The sequence below is a fragment of the Mastomys coucha genome, unplaced genomic scaffold (genome assembly GCF_008632895.1).
Source record: "Mastomys coucha isolate ucsf_1 unplaced genomic scaffold, UCSF_Mcou_1 pScaffold22, whole genome shotgun sequence".
NCBI classification, from domain to species: domain Eukaryota; kingdom Metazoa; phylum Chordata; class Mammalia; order Rodentia; family Muridae; genus Mastomys; species Mastomys coucha.
In genome coordinates this window covers 93,140,052-93,145,240 of record NW_022196905.1, presented here as the reverse complement: position 1 = coordinate 93,145,240, position 5,189 = coordinate 93,140,052, and positions in this window count along the sequence as shown.

The following is a 5,189-nucleotide window of genomic DNA, read 5'->3' as shown; positions in this document are numbered from 1 at the left end:
TTTGTGTGTGTGTTTGTTGAGACAGGGTTTCTCTGTGTAGCCCTGGCTGTCCTGGAACTTGCTAGCCTTGAACTCAGAGATCCACGGGCTCTGCCTCCTGTATACTGGGATTAAAAGCAAGCACCACCGGGCCCAGCTCCTTACTTACCTTTAAACCCATCAGATCTGTCCTCTCCTGAAGGCTAACAATGTTTGGTTGGGATTTAACATAAACTTGGAGAAAATTACTGAATTACCTTTGTCGCCTGAGTAAATTAGGTGACTATAACTGCCTCCCTGGACTCCACAGGAGACGCAGACAAGCACTCAGGAGTCCCTAGGTCCTTTGTGACTTTTCTGCTTTAAAATCAGTGCAGTGGGGGCTGGCAAGATGGCTCAGTGGGTAAGAGCACTGACTGCTCTTCCGGAGGTCCTGAGTTAAAATCTCAGCAACCACAGGGTGGCTCACAACCACCCATAATGAGATCTGAAGCCATTTTCTGGCCTGTCTGAAGACAGCTACAGTGTACTTATCTATAATAATAAATAATCTTTGCCAGGTGGTGGTGGTGCATGCCTTTAATCCCAGCACTTGGGAGGCAGAGGCAGAGGGATTTCTGAGTTTGAGGCCAGCCTGGTCTATAGAATGAGTACCAGGACAGCCAAGGCTACTCAGAGAAACCCTGTCTTGGAAAACCAAAAAAATAAAAAATAAAAAAATAAAAAAAAATAAATTAATAAAATCAATGCAGTAGCCTACAAATATTACACAGTATATGGAAATCCCCACTTGTGATGGTTCACTTCCCTTGTGTGCTTGATCAGATTAAGAAATACCAAGGGCTGTGATTAAGACACATCTTTGGACACATCTGGGAGGTCTTCTCCAGAGACCACTAACAGATGGGAAAGGAGCCGCACTGGAAGTCAGTAGCACAGTCCTATGGCCCCAGGTCCTGGGTTGAATAGAAAGGAGAAGAGGAGAAAGTGATGTGAGCACCTGCAGTCCACCTCTCTGCTTCCTGACACGTCATGTCACGGACCAAACTGTCACATGCTCCTGCAGCCAAAAAGCCATCTGCTGCCATGCCTGCCTCACGATCAACTCAAAACTAAAATAAATTCTCATCCCTTAAGCTGCTTTATGTCAAATCCCAACAGTGAGAAAAACAGCAAATGCAGGTGTTTACTGCCCCGTTTGCACTCACAGCTTAGGTGATACCAAGCAAGTTCACTAGCCTTTAAACCCAGCATGTACAAGCATCCTCCCTGAACTCCAAGGATTTCCAGGTTTGAGCAGCTCGGGGGTGGGGGGGTGGGGGAATGGGGGTTCTGTAAGTATCTGCCACCATGCCTGGGGACCTGAATTCAATGCCCAGGATCCACATAGCAGAAGGACACACCAACTCCAGAAAGTTGTCCCCTTACCTCCACATGAGCACTGTGACACACATGCTGTCCCATGCCTAAAAAACAAAAGCTTAAACCAGGACTCTAGAAAGAGTCCTTTGGGACCTGGAAACGTCTGTCCTGTGATTTATTCACAAATACGTGTTGGTTGTGTCCAGGAGCACTTGAGATTGTCCATTATTAACTGAAGTTTTAGTCATTGCATTTTTGTGTTAACATACTTTTACAAAAGGGTTGGGTAGGCCTTTTCTTTGGAATTCTTCTACCTGGAAACGACTGTGAGCCATGCTCCCCCAGGATTCTCAAGGTCGAACCCACAGGAATATGTAAATATCTTACAGAGATTGGAGGCAACTGCCCAGCTGTGAGTTCCCAGGTGTACTGGCTGGTTTTGTGTGTCAACTTGACACAGGCTGGAGTTATCACAGAGAAGGGAGCTTCAGTTGGGGAAGTGCCTCCATGAGATCCAGCTGTGGGGCATTTTCTCAATTAGTGACCAAGGGGATAGGGCCCCTTGTGGGTGGTGCCATCCCTGGGCTGGAAGTCTTGGGTTCTATAAGAGAGCAGGCTGAGCAAGCCAGGAGAAGCAAGCCAGTAAGGAACATCTCTCCATGGCCTCTGCATCAGCTCCTGCCTGAGTTCCAGTCCTGACTTCCTCTGGTGATCAACAGCAATGTGGAAGTGTAAGTTCAATAAACCCTTTCCTCCCCAACTTGCTTCTTGGTCATGATATTTGTGCAGGAATAGAAACCCTGACTCAGACATCTGGTTAGGTGGCTTCCTTTGGTGTAACTCTTAGAGAGAATGAGATGCCACATGAGGCTGAGCCCCACGTAATGATAGGACGTCCATTTTATGGCTGGGGTGGTTCTTACCCAGCTTTCTCATTTCCGTAATAAGGAATTTTACTTCCTTCATAGGAGACTAAACTGTAAGCCAGACACCAGGAGCCATGTACAGCACTGTATGTATTTTTCAAAATTGTCCTTCACTGTGTCAAAAGGACATGATGAGAAGGGTTCTCTCAGTGAACCAGAAGAAGCCTGGAGCAGGTTGTGTGGCCAAGAATAGGTGCATCATCTTAGTCTGAGTCAGGGTTTTACTGCTATGAACACACACCATGACCAAGGCAACTCTTACAAAGGACATTTAATCAGGGCTGGCTTACAGGTTCAGAGGTTCAGTCCATTATCATCAAGGTGGGAACATGGCAGCATCCAGGCAGGCTTGGTATAGGAGGAGCTGAGAGTTCTACATCTTCATCTGAAGGCTGCTAGCAGAATACTGACTTCCAGGCAGCTAGGACCTGGGTATTAAAGCCCACGCCCCCAGTGACACACCTAATCCAACAGGGCCACAGCTCCTAATAGTGCCACTCTCTGGGTCTAGCATACACACCATCACACCACCCAAGTCAGCACCCACTTCCTGATTTCATCTCTGCTCCCCTTTAACAAGAAAGACTAATAACAGGAAAGGGCAGTTTCTCTTTATTTCAGTCCCATTCTTGTCAACCCTAGGAAAATATACTTGGTGGGTGTTACGTCTCATCAGCAACACATTTACCAGTTTTGGTCTTGGGCACAGTTTGCCTGTTTTAAGACCGTCTTATGTATATCCGAGCCAACCTTTTACTCAGTATCCTCCTGCTTCAGCCTCCCAGGTGCTGGGATGACAGGTGTGTGCTCCAAGCCTGCATTCCCAGGTTGTTCTGTTTATGTGGTTGGTTGGTTTTTGTCCTGATGGACTTTATTAGTATAAATGGCTCATCACTCATCCTCTTGGATCAGAATAAGTAATTAAGGGAACTGATAGAAAATCTGTGTTTATAATCTCACCACTCCACATGCAGGCTGAAGCAGTAATATGTTCTTGGGACTATCTAGTGAGTCCCAAGCCAGCCTAGGATGTGACTTAAGATGTTGTCTCTGAGGAAAATGTAACAGAGAACTGAGGAGAAAATGACAAATAAAGAAATAAGGAAATACAATTTTGGTTGTTTTTTTTAAAAAGATTTATTTATTATTATTATAAATGAGTACACTGTAGCTCTCTTCAGATATACCAGAAGAGGGCATCAGATTTCATTATAGGTGGTTTTGAGTCACCATGTGGTTGCTGGGAATTGAACTCACAACCTTCGGAAGAGCAGTCAGTGTTCTTACCCACTGAGCCATCTCACCAGCCCCAATTTTGGTTTTCAAAAGGGATTTGTTTCTAAATTCTGGTGATCAAGGGATATCTTACTTCACACTTTGTATAATGATTTTTCCGTATATATAACAGAAAAGTATATTTGTTCAGAAAGCAAGTATATAGGACAGACTGAAGATAGATAGGTATCTAAGAGCCCGTGATTCACCAAGGATCCCCAGACTCAAATAGTATGTAAACCCAAAGAGTGATTTTTTGGGGGGCTGGAGAGATGGCTCAGTGGTTAAGAGCAGTGACTACTCTTCTGAAGGTTGCTGGGATTTGAACCAGCAACCACATGGTGGCACACAAACCATCCGTAATGAGATCTGGTGCCCTCTTCTGGTATGTCTGAAGACAGCTACTGTGTACTTACATATAATAATTAATAAATAAACCTTTAAAACAAATTTCTGGAGGGATGTCTTTGAAAATTATAGGAGAGTAGGTTCTTGAAGAAATTTCCCATGATGTTTTTAAGCTGGGCAGTGGTGACGCACACCTTTAATCCCAGCATTTGGGAGGCAGAGGCAGGCGGATTTCTGAGTTTGAGGCCAGTCTGGTCTACAGAGTGAGTTTCAGAACAGCCAGGGCTATACAGAGAAACCCTGTCTTGGAAAAAAAAAAAAAAGAGCACTGACTGCTCTTCCAGAGGTCTTAAGTTCAATTCCCAGCAACCACAGGGTGGCTCACAACCATCTATAATGGGATCTGATGCCCTCTTTGGATGTGTACTCATATACGTAAAATAAATAAAAGAAAAACCATGAAATTTAGTACCCCAGTGAAGAAATTAATAAATGCAGGATACTATAAAACAGGTCCACTTTTACTTCATGCAATCATTGGCCACAAGATGTGTTTCAGATTTTCTTCTTAGGGTGGTATGGGGAGAATTAACTACACAGCACAGCTTAATTGTGCTGAGCGCAATCCCTCTGATTCACTGTCTTCTTACTGAAGGTGAAGACTCCAGGTCCTTCCTGTGGGTCTGAGGCAAAAGCTCTGCCCCCATGAAACCAATTCTTGATAAATTACTCTGTTCTGCAAGTAGTCAAATCTCCTTCATTGTACCACCCACTCTGGGTAAATAAAAGTCTGTACACACATATTAACCCAGAAGCAAATGGACCTCAGGGATTGGTTAGTAACAAATCAATTATATCAGATTCTATAAAGCAGAACACAGTGCTGATTAAAAGTTCAATCTAGGGCTGGTGATATGGCTCAGCAGTTAAGAGCACTGACTGCTCTTCCAAAGGTCCTGAGTTCAAATCCCAGCAACCACATGGTGGCTCACAACCACCCATAATGAGATCTGACACCCACTTCTAGCACATCTGAAGACAGCTACAGTGTACTTATGTATAATAATAAATAAATATTTGGGCCTGAGTGATCCGGGTCTATAGGAGCAAGTAGGGTCTACCAGAGCGAGAGAGGTTGACCTGAGCGAGCAGAGGTCCTAAAAAAAATTCAATTCCCAACAACCACATGAAGGCTCATAACCTTCTGTACAGCTACAGTGTATTCATACACATTAAATAAATAAATAAATAAATATTTATTAGTAAATAAATATTTAAATTTTTTTTTTTTTTTTTTTT